This window comes from Vulpes vulpes, chromosome 10, assembly GCF_048418805.1.
Source record: "Vulpes vulpes isolate BD-2025 chromosome 10, VulVul3, whole genome shotgun sequence".
Lineage (NCBI taxonomy): Eukaryota > Metazoa > Chordata > Mammalia > Carnivora > Canidae > Vulpes > Vulpes vulpes.
This window is the reverse complement of record NC_132789.1, coordinates 24,271,392-24,286,960: the sequence shown is the minus strand read 5'-3', so window position 1 is coordinate 24,286,960 and position 15,569 is coordinate 24,271,392. Positions and strand designations below refer to the sequence as shown.

Below are 15,569 nucleotides of genomic sequence, written 5' to 3'. Positions count from 1 at the left end.
GTCGGAAAAGTGTTTCCTGACTTTTGCTTCTTTGACTAGTTCTGAGGTCTATCTTTGGGAATTTGACATAAAGTAAATTCCTGCACACTCATATTAATGTCCTGCTCCTTGCTCCCAGTTAACCTGTGATAAAGAAGAAGGAAGTAAACTTTGTTTCCCCTTGCATCCCTCCTTTCTTCTCCCCTACCTTGCCCCAAATCAGAGCTCTCAAAGGCAATGCGGAAGTCAACATTCTATTAAAAAAAAAAAAAGAGGGGCACCTGTGGGTAGCTTAGTCGGTTAAGCGTTAAGCATCCTCTGCCTTTGGCTCAGGTCATGACTCTAGGGGCCCTAGGATCAAGCCCCATGTTGGACTCCCCACTCAGTGGAGATTCTGCTTCTCCTTCTCCCTCTGTTCCTCTGCTCATGCAGCCTCTCAAGTAAAATCTTTTAAAAAAAATAATAAAAAGAAATAGAAAAAGAAAGAAAAAACATTCCTACTCCAGAAATCCATAGCTCATCATGGAAATTTAAATTTTCCTAATTATAATGTTCCCCCTTAAGGTATTTAGTATGATTATCTCTTACCATGAGTTGTAGACTCTGTCCCTGCTTTCTACTGTCCAAAGAATAAAACTTTAACTGCATTTTTTGGGACAAAACCCCTAAATGACCAATCCCTATGAAGACAAAGAGTTTTATAATAGGGTCTCAAAAAGTTTTTAGAAGTTTAAATTATGAACTCCTATTTCTTATGTACTCAATAGAAAAAGAACACTAATCAAATGAGGTAGCAAAAACCAAAAATGTAATTTTTTTTAAAAGGCAACTAAAAAACTAGGCAAAATTTAACACATCAGTGTCATTTTGAAACCTGCAGATTTACACTGCTTATTCTAATATGCTTTGCTCCAGGACCCTGCCCTAAAGGAACAAAAATAGAATCTCCGAACCCCACCTTTTTTACAACAACCCTCCCCACTCACAGCTGCATAAGGGGTTTCTTTTCTAGAAAGAAAACTTAATTTGAAGGTCAGTTTACCATGGGAACTCAATAGTGTGCCCATGTAGAAATGAGCATGATTTTTCTGTTTTGCCAAAGTACTTAAGACGTTTAACACCAATTCTAGGAAAAGTGAAAGTAAACTACATTCTTCCAAAAAATACCTATCAGTGTCCCAAACCCAGCTATCTGCATATTGCTCATTAGTATATTAATATAATATTTAGGAATGTTCCTCTCCCAGTCTGTAAACAGACTGTCCAAGCTTCTGGTTCTCTCCACTCAGTTTTATGCAGAGTAAGAAACATCAAAATAAGGAGCCAGGGGTGCCTGTGTGGCTCAAGCAGTTAAGGGTCTGCCTTTGGTTCAGGTCATGATCTCAGGACACTGGGATGGAGCCCTGCGGTGGGCTCCGTGCTCAGTGGGGAGTCTGGTTTGCCCTCTCCCTCTGCCCCTCCCCCTGGCTCATGCTCTCTCACACTCTCTAATAAATAAAATATTTTCTAAAAAATGGACAAGGAGGGGCAGCCCGGGTGGCTCAGCGGTTTAGTGCCTGCCTTCAGCCCGGGGCATGATCCTGGGGACCCAGAATCGAGTCCCACGTCGGGCTCCCAGGATGGAGCCTGCTTCTCCCTCTGCCTGTGTCTCGGACTCACTCTCTGTCTCTCTCAAGAATAAAAATCTTTAAAAAATAATAATTAAATGAATGAATGAATGAATGAATGAATAAATATGGACAAGGAATAGAAACCTGAATGAAAATGCAAATCCATCTTTTATGCATACACTTAATGAAAAAACAGATTTGAATTTTTAGTTGCCATATTCACAATTAAAAACTGTCCAAATCCAGCTAGCCAACAGGTACACTCAAGAGAAGAGAGACAAAATTCAAGTAATAGAGACTGCGTGCAATGAAAAGAATCAATCTTCTACTGGCCTAGTTCAAATTAATATTCTGGCAATTAGGTAGGGGGCTACTCATATTTTTGAAAGCAAGCCAATAAAAACCCAGTAACATCCAGTAACCAGGCTCTGTTTAAAATGGCAAGTTCAAATACCTACTCTTTTGAAGCAGTTCTCCATTATTAAATAGCCAAAATACCAAAAATTGTCTCGACCAGAACACCATTTTCTTAAGACTATCCTTTTAGGGATACCTGGGTGGCTCAGTGGTTGAGTGTCTGCCTTTGGCTCAGTCAAGATCACGGGATTAAGTCCCACTCGGGTTCCCCACGGGGAGCCTGTTTCTCCCTCTGCCTATGTCTCTGCCTCTCTGTGTCTCTCATGAATTAAAAACAAAAAGACCATCTTTTAGACCATACAAAAGACTCACTCTTTTAAATTAGTAACATCTATCTCATGTAAACAGAGAGAAACATGTGATTACCACCTAAATACATACAAGGAGGGAAAAAAAACTTTTCCAGCTAAAGTCAAGAAGTAGAATTCATCAACATGCTTTAAAGAAAAGGAAGGCAAAGGTACTACGTTAAACCAGGGCTAATAAGAAACAAGCTGTGAAGCAAAAGAGACTTCTCCCTTTTTGTTTTTAAATAACTATATTTAAATAACCACTCCCAAACCTCAAGTCATGGATTCATAATGAAGACAAAAACTAAATTTTGAATTTAAAAAAATTCTTAAGCTATCATTTTGCTTTTAACCCATTAAAGGAGAGCAAGGGTAATAAAAAAGCATACTGGCTTAAATTACTATTCATACTAAACATTAAAATATCGGTAAAATTTTTTTAAATAAAATATTGGAGCAGCCCAGGTGGCGCAAGGGTTTAGCACTGCCTGCAGCCTGGGGTGTGATCCTGGCCATCTGGGATCGGGATCAAGTCCCACATCAGGTTCCCTGCATGGAGCCTGCTTCTCCCTCTGCCTGTGTCTCTGCGCCTCTGTGTGTGTGTGTGTGTGTGTGTGTGTGTGTGTGTGTGTGTCTCAATAAATAAATAAATAAATAAATAAATAAATAAATAAATAAATCTTTAAAAATAAAACAAAATATTGGTAAAATATTCTCTAAAACAAGATAAAAAATTTCTCAAACACACAGCCTAATCTAAACCTATTCTGTACAAATTATGGAGTATTCCAAGTATATTGTTTATACATCACAAACTTAAGTACTATTCAATTCAGTATGAAAAAATCAATCTACACAGACAATTCAAATTCTCAAGTTTCTAATAACCATGTAATCATAACTATTAAGAATAACATCACACCTCTAAGGTCAATCAATACCACTCATAAGTTTCTTGCATTTTTCAATCTGAAAATAGTTTGTCTGAGGAACTAATGTCTCGAAGAGGCAGAAAAAATAATGCATTTAACCACCTCTCTGGTAAACAACAGCAGGCCTATGACTGAACAACACATTGTGTACTACTGTTTTTGTTTTCTTAAAGATTTTATATATTTATTTGACAGAGAGAGAGCACAAGCAGAGAGAGGGAGAGGGAGAAGCAGCCCCCACCCCCCCCGCCCCAAGCAGGGAGCCTGATACGGGGCTCCATCCCAGGACCCTAGGATCATGATCTAAGCCCAAGGCAGACACCCAACCAATTGAGCCACCAAGACACCCGTTTGGGTTTTTTTTATGCTTTTATTTATTCGACAGAGAGAGAGCATGCACAAGCAGGGAGAGAAACAGAGGAGAGGGAGAAGCAGGCTCCCCACTGAGCAGAGAGCCTAAGTTGGGTCTTGATTCCAGGACTCTGGGATCATGACCCAAGCCAAAGGCAAACTCAACTGACAGAGCCACCCAGGTGCCCCCCCATACTACTGTTCTCAATCAGAACACTACATATGCTAAAATACAAAGAAATAAAAGACCTTAGAAAGAGCTTACATTTTTTTTTCTGTATGATTTACAGCCTCAATATTTAATCTAAACCCTACATTCTATAGCATAGCTTTATTTTCAATTACCAGTGTTTCCATCGTGTGGTATACAGACCATTGGCAGTACCTGAGATGACTTAAATGGAACACAAATACCTTTAAAAAAACAAAACAAAACAGAACAAAACCCTGTATTTATGCTAATGAGCACTGAAAAGAACATTCTGCATTTTATTGACTCAGATGCCATCAAATTCAAAGCACACTATTAAATTTACAAACCACTAAGGAAAAAAACTCCAACATGCCACTGATTTTAAGATGCATTCCCGGGATCCCTGGGTGGCGCAGCGGTTTAGCGCCTGCCTTTGGCCCAGGGCGCGATCCTGGAGACCCGGGATCGAATCCCACGTCAGGCTCCCGGTGCATGGAGCCTGCTTCTCCCTCTGCCTGTGTCTCTGCCTCTCTCTCTCTCTCTGTGACTATCATAAATAAATAAAAAATTTAAAAAAAAAAAAAAAAAAAAAGATGCATTCCCATTTAGCATTCAGATACCAAAAAAAAAAAAAAAAAAAAAAAAAATCATGTAGGTAATCTATTAATGAGAGGTCTAGGTAATACAGTACTGTATGCTATTAAAAATCCTTCATATATAGAAATTCATAACTATCTTTCTTCAAGCTGTTTTATTCTCTCATTTTTTCTTCACAAGACTTATCTATTCAATACATTAAGTCTGAAATCATTCATAAGCAGACCTGACCAGGGCCACATGCAATTGTATCTAGTCCTTCCCCCAGACAAATGATAAACCTCTTTCTTTAAGGTTTCTGCTACCACCAGAGAGTTTTGGCATCTTCCCCAATCCCAAATGCAATTACTAGCAGTACCAGAGGGTACAGGGTTTCTTCTGGACTGTCATTGTAGTACATATGCTAACTCTACATATCATTAACAAAATCAGTTTCCATCCTCTCCCCCCTAACATTCCTTCTTCATACTCCATTGGAAATCTTGGTAGGCCTAGGATTTCAAGGCTAGCAATCATTTGATATTTCCAGTAACAAGATCTGACAGCAATTCCTATTGCTTTCCCTGAAATGCTCAATTTCCATCTTTCCACTCCATACCACCAGTATCACCACCATATGGTCTAGCTAACTGATGCTCAAACATTTGAATTAATTTAGACCTTAATTATCTAAGAATGAGTTACAACTGAAGTTACAATAGAATTGGTTCTGGTCAGTTACTCTTTTAACATCACCTGGCATATACAATCCCATCAATAGAAGTGTCACTAAAAACATCCCTGCTCAAAGAAAATATGCCCTACGACATTTATATCCAGAATGAACAACTTGAAGCTGACTTTAAATTTTCCACGCATGATCTTTTGTCACTGCTATTACCTCTGCTGATTTACACTCATAAGGCTTTATCTATTTGGGTAAATACTATGTATCCTTTAATTCTCCCTTGAAAACAAAGCTTTCACTGTGAAAGCTTCCCTGCAGAGTCCATATGCACTTTCAATATAGCTCTATTTTATAATACTAAGTTTCATTATAATTATTTACATTTCATTCTGTTCTACTAGACAGACTATTATTTTTCTCTAAGGTCATTTTCCTACTCAACAACAGAACCTAAGGGCCTTATACTATGCGTTAATGATAGGCACTACAATATAGCTTATTAAGGAAGATTATAGGTTCTGGAATCAAACTGTTTTGGAGGTGAATTTTGACTCTAAACTTACTTGCATCAGTTTGGGAAGTTCACGAAGTTTCCTCATCTGTAAAGTGGAGGTAACATTAGAAGAGAGTTACTGTGCTAGTATCTTCAAATCACATGAAAACTAATTCTGACAAGGATGAGAAACATGCTCAATAATTACTTTCTGAATTAAAAAAAAAAAATTTAGGTAGATACAAGAAATTAACCATGGCCTTCTGTATACCTACCCATTAAATAAATGTTTCAAGCACACTCACGTCCATTTAAAACCTCACGTCCATTTAAAAACCATTTAAAACTAGAACCTTTCTAGTTCTTACTATAAATGCAACAGTTCTAACCTGCCTGTTTTCATATAGAATAAGCCCTTAAACTGGTTTATAAGTTTCCAATATGCATTATAAACCTTCAAAGTTCAAAATTTTAAAGTATGTGATTTTGCTAAAGCAAAAATTCTAGTTATAGGCATTGGAGACTTAGGAAAAAGAAGAAATCACTTAACTGAGTGAGCCAAGCAACATTAACCACTATTCTCTACACATTATCAATGAACTCTCAGGATACTATCCCTATATTTGTCAAGAGCTCGAGCAGCCCTCTCAACAACAAGCCCTTTCTCCAAAATGAGGCAGGCCCTTCCCTCTCAAACAACCAGGTCTCCCTCAAATGAGGATCTTACTCTTCCCCTCTAGGACATTCTATGTTCATTCCAAATTCCTTGCCATTGTTTGTTTTCTATACACAGGCTGGCCTCTTTTCTACCAATCAGATCATCAGACTTCATCTAATATTTAAGCCACTAAACTTTTACTGCATTTTTGTAGGTACACATTATTTAACATTTATTCTCTTTCATCCAATTCCACTTCTCCCTCTCCCCAAATACCTCTCCTTCCCTTTCTCCACTATGAAAACACACATAGTCTGCAAGTTCCCTCAAGAGCTACTCAAAATGTTTTGATTAGTCAATGAAAGAATATTTTAGTTCCCCTTAAGGGTTTTGGGATAGATTATAAAAAATTTTCTTGTAAGCAATTAAAAATAGTTATATGTGATAATTCTCATGACAATCAGGGGAAAACTAACATGCTTTCTGCTTTCACGTTCCAAAGTGAAAATAGGTAAAACATGATAATTAATAGTATACTGTCATTTGACTAACACATAAAGACTTCTTGAAGGAACTAGGAACTTAGTAATAGCTGCAGTTATTAGTCCTAAACTGGTATTAATAAAAATGCCACTTTTGGGGAGAAAAATGCCACTTTTGTATAAAATGAGGCTGGTTTTTGTACAGATAAACACTGCTTGAAGACAGGGATATGGAATATAAAAGTGACAAGAGGAAGGTGGTTTTAATCCTCTGATTTCTTTGAGGCCATCATATAAAAGCAGGAGTTCTTATGATCAAGCCATTTCTAAAAACTCCTTTTCAAAAAAAAATATTTTTTTAATTTATTCATGAGACACACAGAGAGAGAGAGGCAGAGACACAGGCAGAAGGAGAAACAAGGCTTCTTGCAGGAAGCCTGATAAGGGATTCGATCCTAGGACCTCAGGATCATGCCCTGAGCCAAAGGCAGACGCTAAACCACTGAACCACCCAGGTGTCCCTAAAAAGTCCTTTTTACATTCCATTCTTTGTGTAATAATTTTGTCTCTCCCTGAAAACTGGATTCCTTCTGTCCTTTACTCAACTTCTCTTGAATAGATGAAGAGTAAATAGCTTCACAAATTGGTGAGACTACATAGTTTCTTCCAACTTGAAGTCGAGATAATTTTTCAGTCATATATATTTAACACTTTCTGATAACTGGCAAAGAATCTGAACGGTACTGCATCCACGTGAAGAGTTAATTCTAGGCACCAGAAAGCAATGGTAACAATATTGGGCATGGTGGTTAGAAAAAACAAGACCAATTTTTTAAATGATGTTGGGTTTTTTTGTTTGTTTGTTTTTACAGTGACAGTAAGAATGGTGAGAGAGGAATGCCTGGGTTTGGCACCTGCCTTTGGCCCAGGGTGTGATCCTGGAGACGTGGGATCGAGTCCCACATCAGGTTCCCCACATGGAGCCTGCTTCTCTCTCTGCCTATGTCTCTGCCTCTCTCCTACTCTGTGTCTCTCATGAATAAATAATAATATCTTTTAAAAAAAGGTGAGAGAAAACACTGTCAATAGTATAATCTCATATTAACAGGCCAAATGAGACCAATTGTTAAGGATATTTTAAGCAGGGATGCCAGGGTGGCTCAGTCAGTCAAATATCCACCTTTGGCTCATGATCTCTGTGTCCTGGGATCGAGCCTGGCATTCAGCTTCCAGCTCAATTTTTCTCTCTCCCTCTGCCCCTCCCCTCTGCCCATTCTCTCTCAAATAAATAAAATCTTAAAAAAAAAAAAAAAAAAAAGATGTTTTAAGCAACTAATTTTATTGAGCACTTCTCTACATGCCAGGCACTGTTTTAAAAGTATTATACATATTAAGTCAATTAAACCCATAATTCTATAAGGTCGTGATCATTATACTTTGAAAAACAGTTGAGGGGCACCTGGGTGGCTCAGTTGGTTAAGCACCCGACTCTTGATTTCAGCTCAGGCCATGATCTCAGGGTCATGACACCAAGCATTTGGGCTCATGCTGAGCGTGACGTCTGCTTAAGATTCTCTCCCTCTTCCTCTGCCCCTCTCCTCCCTCCCTCTCTTAAAACACATACACAGAGTTGAAAAAAGAGACATATAGAGAAGTAATTTTCCCAAGATTTTACCAGTTAAGAGGCCAGAATTCAAACCCAAGCATTCTGGCTCCACAGTTTACATTAAAAACATCTATGCCAATAGTGCCTTCTCCATTCAATAAGTTTATAAATATAGTAAAATTTGATGCTAACCCTAGTCCTCATAAAGCAACTCCAAATAAGGAGCCCTTGTATACTGAGAATATTTTTTTTTAAGATTTTTATTTATTTATTCATGAGACAGAGAGAGGCAGAGAGACATAGGCAGTGGGAGGAGAGGCAGGCTCCATGTAAGGAGCCTGATGTGGAACTCAATCCCAGGACTCCAGGACCACGCCTTGAGCCGAAGGCAGATGCTCAACCGCTGAGCCACCCTTCCCAAGAATATGTTTCTTATATACTACATGTGCTACTATATTTTTCAAAGAACAGTATGGCTTTAAGTTTCATTTTCCCACAAACTAAAGATTTTCATCAGTGTTTTATCATCCACTGTTGCAAGAATGCTACTTGACACTTCCTAAAAATCTTTATTCTTTACAACCTCTACTCCCTTGTCAAGATAATTCTGAACTCTAATTCCATCCTTCACGGGGCCGACAGGGCCGACAAGTCATCTGTGAAGTTAATGAGCATAACTCCCCATTTCATCATCTGTATCACACTTAAGAGCATTATATAGTAGAAAGCATAATCCTAACCTCTTTATAAAACCATTTGTTGTCTCTTATCTGACAGCAACCCACCAGTAACAATGAATAGGAACCTCTAATCTGCTCTGCACCATTTAGCAATACGACATATTTTCATCCCTTACAGAGGAAGATGCCACCAGAGACAACTAGAAGCTTTTGTAAAGTTAAAATATATCCACCGCTTCTGTCTGTTCCACAGACCTGTCTGCATCTTATTACTTTGTAGGACTGACTTTCAAAGCTATGGAGTTTGTAATTTCATAATCTTTAAATAAAATCATCACAAATTATTTTTTGGGTCAAATATCCCAAGATTTTTTAACTTTATTAAGGTATAACTGAAGTAAAACAAACTGTACATGTCTAAAGTGGGTTTTTTTTTCAGTTTTTCTTTTTTCTGTGGTAAAATATACACAGTATCTACAGTTTTAACCATTTAAAGTGTACAACTAAATAACCTTAAGTACATTCACACTGCTGTGCAATCATCACCACTATCCATTTCTAGAACTTTTTCATCATCCCTAACTTCCTTTTTATTTTTATTTTTTTAAGATTTTGTTTATTTATTCATGAGAGACACAGAGAGAGAGAGAGGCAGAGACACAGGCAGAGGGAGAAGCAGGCTCCATGCAGGGAACCCGACATGGGACTCAATCCCAGGTCTCCAGGATCAGGCCCTGGGCTGAAGGCGGTGATAAACCACTGAGCCACCAGGGCTGCCCCCCCAACTTCCTTTTTAATGCTGAATAATACTCCATTGTAAGTATATACCACATTTTGTTTATACATTCATCCACTGACAGACATTTAAATTGTTTCTACCTTTTGGCTACTGTAAATAGTGCTGCTATGCATATTGGTGTACAAATATCTGTTAGTCCCCAATTTCACTTCTTTTGGGTAGATATCTATCTAATTAAGAGTGTAATTGCTAGATCACATGGTAATTCCATGTTTAATTTTCGGAGGAACAACCACACTGTTTTCCCTCAACAGCTGTACCATTTTATATTCCCACCAGCAATACACCAGGGTTCTAATTTCTCCATATCCTCATCAACCCATTTCCACTTTTTTGATAATAGCCATCCTAATGGATGTGAAGTAATATCCCATGGTTTTGATTTGCATTTCCCTAACCACTAGTGATGTTGAGCATCTTTTCATGTGCTTACTAATTCTGTAACTTCTTTGAAGAAATGTCTATTTAAGTCTCTGCCCATTTTTTTAGTTGGGTTGATTTTTGGTGTTGAGCTGTGTTTCTTTATACATCATGGATAGTAATCCTTTAACAGATATATGGTTTGCAAACATTTTCTCCAATTCTCTGGGTGCCTTTTCACTCAAGAGTATACTTTGATGCACATTAAGTTTTTAACCTAGTTCGATTTATCTTTTTCTTTTGCTGCCTGTGTTTTTGATGTTAGATCCAAGAAATCATTGCCAAATCCAAATGCAATGCCGTGAAACTTTTCCTCTGTGTTTTCTTCCAACAGTTTTATAGTTTAAACTCTTAAGTTTAGGTCTTTGATTCTTGATTACCCAGATAATTATGAAAGCACAGAGATCATACTTCAAATCCAAATTTTTTTTATACTTTAAGTGTCAGGTAAGACTTAATAGAATCTGTGCTATAGAAATAGAGATACACCAGATGTTAATTTATGTCCTCTATGTAATTTTTAAACAACTGTAAACAGGTAAAATGATATAGCCATACAATGGAATACTATGCCCTTTCTAAGCATTGGAGTGGGTGAGTTCTCCAGGTTGACCAAATTATAGCCTATCTCCTGAATCACATGATCCAAAGAGAAAAAAAAAAACTGAATCCTTCTCTTTTTGTGGTTGGCTGGCTTAATCTGTAGACATGTAACTCCTGATCTTGGGGTCCTGAGTTCAAGCCCCACATTGGGCATAAAGATTAGTTTTTTTAAAAAAATCCTTTCCTCCAGAATCATGGTTTCCAAACTGTGTGCTGAGGTACCTTGGGGGTACCTTTATATTCACAGGGGCACTAAAGAGACTTTAAAGTTTTTGAGAGAAACAGAAATAACTGACATATGTGAACCACACAAACAACTGAGGTCATTCATAATTTCAAAATTAGCTCAAAAACATTCCTTTCAATGTTTATGAAACAGGGGCTTTAAGCAAGTTGCTATGATAAAAAAGCCAAGTATCATATAAAAGTCAGTGCCAAACAGGAATAAAAGCTGGAATATCTAATCTGATTCTAAGGTTTGAAAATTGTATACTACCCAACAGGCACAAATATTAAAATTACAATGTTTTCTTTCAAATTATATATATCAATTTTTCAAGTAGCTAAACTGTTAGGAAATAAACACTTAGGTTGTTTGGTCCTAACCACTTAACAAATGGAACTATTTCTGCTTCTTTTGGTGGAAGGACACAGTGGAAAATATTGCTGAGACACCAAGAGGAAGAAGAGACTCTGGACTGTACGGCCAGGAGAAGCTGGACAGAAATCACACCAAAGCTCAGAGAGATACAAAACTAGAATAACTAAGACACTGTACCCCCAATTCCAAATCCCCTATCTGGCTGCCACAGTTATTCAATTATATGAACTGCTCCAGTATCCTGCCAATGGCCAATAAAGCTACATGTTCTTTTATTTAAGCTCTAATTCAGTTTATCACCCGCAACTAAGAGTCCTGAAAAACAAACTCAGATGATTCACACATTCAGTCTGATTTCCTTAATAAAATCATAATTAAATAATGTATGCCAGGCTTGTTTTCTTTTTATAAACAACTAAAGAGGCAGAATTAGGGCATTACTGTAACTCAAATACAAATCATCCCATTTACTATATCCTATATTAATTGAATACAAGATACTCTTATTAGATATTACATAGACAAAATTTACTTTTTAAAGTTTTACAGATTTTTTAAAATTATATTTGAGAGAGAGAAGGCACACAAGAGAGAGCACAAACAGAGGGGAGGGGCAGGGGGAGGGGGAGAAGCAGACTTCCCACTGAGCAGGGAGCCCAAGGGGGGCTCAATCTCAGGATCCTGGGATCATGACCTGAGCCAAAGGCAGCTGCATAATTGACTGAGACACCCAGGCACCCTTATAGATTTCTTCTTCTTTTATTTTTATTTTTTTAAGATTTTATTCATTTATTTGAGAGAGAATGAAGAGTTCTTCTTGACAAAAAACACTCATTTGAATTAAACTTTCATAGCATGGTAATACAAACTATACCATATTTTTTCTGTCACACTAAGATTACAAATTAGATAATTTCTAAGAAATTTAAAACGTTAATATACTTAAAAATTACAACTTCAAAGAAGAAAAGTAAAATATTCTATTTTATGAATATTATAATAAGTCATCAAATATTTTCTCAAATAATACTTTAACAATCCATTTCCAGAAATAAATTAACATGAATCTTGTATTAACTTTGATTTCTGGAGAAATCTGACTTTTTCTTTTTGTTGTTTTTAAAGATTTTATTTATTTATTCATGAGAGATGCATAGAGAGAGAGGCAGAGGGACACAGGCAGAGGGAGAAGCAGGCTCCATGCAGGGAGCCTGACGTGGGACTCGATCCTGGGTCTCCAGGATTACACCCTGGGCCAAAGGCAGACGCTAAACCACTGAGCCACCCAGGGATCCCCGAAATCTGCTTTTATTATAATTCAAAGACCGTTGTGATTTCAGCAATAAGTACAATTAACAATTCATTCATTATAACTGTTAAACATGTTTATTTCAGTCAGAGATAAGAGTAAACATTTTCAAAAATGAAAAAACCTAAACCAGAAATATACCAATTGAAAATGGCAACTACAGCTAATTTTTATGTTCTGTGATAAAGCATTTATATAGATCTACTGCAAATAAAGTTTTATCAAAAAGAAAAGTAACCAGTCGGGCAGCCCCGGTGGCTCAGCGTTTAGCACCGCCTTCAGCCCAGGGTGTGATCCTGGAGTCCCAGGATCGAGTCCCACATCGGGCTCCCTGCATGGAGTCTGCTTCTCCCTCTGCCTGTGTCTCTGCCTCTCTCTGTGTGTGTCTCTCATGAATAAATAAATAAAATCTTAAAAAAAAAAAAAAGAAAAGAAAAGAAAAGTAACCAATCAGCTGGCTAGCACTCAAGAGTTTTACGGCTCATCAAGTATCCTGCCTTGCTCACATTAGTTAAAAATCCTAACAATGAACTTGCTCCTCAATGTATGTCACTGTACTATCATATAAAGAAAACAATCTACTGCTTCCCCAGAGTATCCATATGCATCTTCATCCTGTCCTGTTCATGTTCTGTGTCCATATAAGAAGTTGGATTTGGGAGTGCCTGGCTGGCTCAGTCAGTAGAGCATGTGACTCTTGATATCAGGGTTGTGAGTTCAAGGCCCACATTGGGTGTACAGACTACTAAAAAAATAAAATAAAAAACAAAAATAGAAAGGTAGGGATAGAACTCAATAATCTGGATATATATTAACGTAAAGCAACTGAGGTTTGCAACAGTTCACTAGTGTCTGTATCAGTCAAAAAAGAAAAGAGGAATGAAAGCAGGAGATAAAAAGGAGAAAACAGACTCCCAAGGATAATGTGTATTAAATGAAAAATCAAGTGATCTTTATACCATGGTGCATATGCACAATTTAGGTTAATCATGTCTCCCTCCCGATGCAAAATGTTAGCTTCTAGCTTATCTAGTACATCTCTAGTTTTTAATCTTTCCCATGCATTCAAATCAGTTACTACCAAATTACTTTCTAAATTTTTTTGACTCCAATGTCCTGACAACCTATTTTTGAAATTATTCCTTTCACTACCCAATGGGCAGATCCAAGATTCTTTAGAATTCTAATTTCATCTTGCAATTACACCCAACTCTGAAAAGAGCTAAGATTTAAAAAAAAAAAAAAATTAGACAATGTTTCAGATTATCACTGGGGTGAAATGGCAGTTTCAAGTGGGTTCAAAGTTTGTCCAGGATCCTTCATTCCCTGTTTCTATTCCAGCACTGCTACACGTTTCTCCTGCTTCTTTGCCAATGCTTCTCAATCTAGCAACAGAAGGATCAAGCCTTCTGTCAGTTATCTACAAAATTAATGGGAGTAATATTACATAAGTTAGAGCAGCTTTCATCCCAGGATGAAATTAAGTCACAAAAATGCATTTAACTAACAAATTTCACAGTGTATCTTAAGGTTATACCTTAACCTCTAATACATCAATTCACATTGCAACCCTGACCCCAGTCTATTATATAACCTAAGGCAACTCCCTCCAAGTCTATTTAGGTAAACAAAGTCCAACTTTTAAGCAGAAGGAATCCAAACACATAAAATCTTATCTCAGAATCCTAAACAGAAAACCCAAATAAAGATTAAAACACTTCCAGTGGGGTACCTGGGTGGCTCAGATTGTTGAGCATCTGCCTTCGGCTCAGGTCATGCCAGGTTCTGGGATCAAGTCCCACATAAGGCTCCCAGCTCAGTGGGGAGTCTGTTTCTCCCTCTCCCTCTCCCCTTGCTTGTGCTGTCATTCTCTCTCTCAAATGAAAAAATAAAAATTATTAAAACGAAACACTTCCAGCAACAATGAGTAATTCGAACCACCAATTGTGCTAAAGACAACTCAAAAAGCTAGTTCAGGGATCCCTTTGTGGTTCAGCGGTTTCGCGCCTGCCTTCGGCCCAGGGTATGATTCTGGGGTCCCAGGACTGGGTCCCAAATCAGACTCCCTTCATGCAGCCTGCTTCTCCCTCTGCCTGTGTCTCTGCCTCTCTCTCTCTCTGTCTCTCATGAATAAATAAAATCTTAAAAAAAAAAAAAGCTAGTTCATTCCTTGATTTCAGCACCAAAAACTAATAAAATTCTCTTAAAAGCAAAAACTAAAAAACACAGTGAGCTATTATCAAAATAAAATTCCCTGAGATGGAAGACTGAAATTCAGAGAGGAGTCCAGTACTTGGGTCAGCTTCTGCCCTTGGGCTATTTGCCAAAACTGAAGAGACAGAGTTGTACATTCCATCAGCCTCCAAATTGGGGGGCGGGGGGAGGGTAGGGCAGAGAGGGAGGGAGAGAAAGTCTTAAGCAGGCTCCATACCTAGCATAGAGCCAACGTGGGGCTCCACCTCACAACCCTGAGATCACGAGAGACAAAATCAAGAGTAGGAGACTTAACTGAGCCACCCAGGAGCCCCAACTTCTAATTTTTTAAACAGCCAACCACACACTGTTAGAAACACACTGAAATTTGAGGAAACAGAAAATCTGAAAAACAGACAATGAAGAACTATCATGCAAATACTAACAAAGAGAAAAATGGTGTGGGACTAACGTAAGATAAAGCAGACCTGAGAGCATTATTAGAAATAAAGGGGAGAGATGCCTGGGTGGCTCAGTCGATTAAGTGTTCGCCTTAGCTCAGGGCATGATCCCAGGATCCTGGGATCAAGCCCTGGGACGGGCTCCCTGCTTCTTCCTCTCCCTCTGGGTGCATGCTCTGTCTCTAAATAAATAAATCTTTTTTAAAAAGGCAAGGGGAGAGGTAGCCT

General features: G+C 37.9%; 1 protein-coding gene across 38 annotated transcripts in view; it reads right to left on the bottom strand.

The window, feature by feature from the left end:
* MTMR3 (myotubularin related protein 3) overlaps nt 1–15,569 on the bottom strand; it is a 140,161-nt gene that overhangs the window by 66,516 nt on the left and 58,076 nt on the right. For 12 of the 38 annotated variants that reach the window (XM_072723208.1, XM_072723224.1, XM_072723217.1 and 9 more), the window contains exon 2: nt 5,600–5,635. The exons of the other annotated variants lie outside the window; for them this stretch is intronic. The gene's annotated coding sequence lies outside the window, so the exon portion shown is untranslated. The remainder of the gene's footprint in view (nt 1–5,599; nt 5,636–15,569) is intronic. 38 annotated transcript variants of the gene reach the window in all.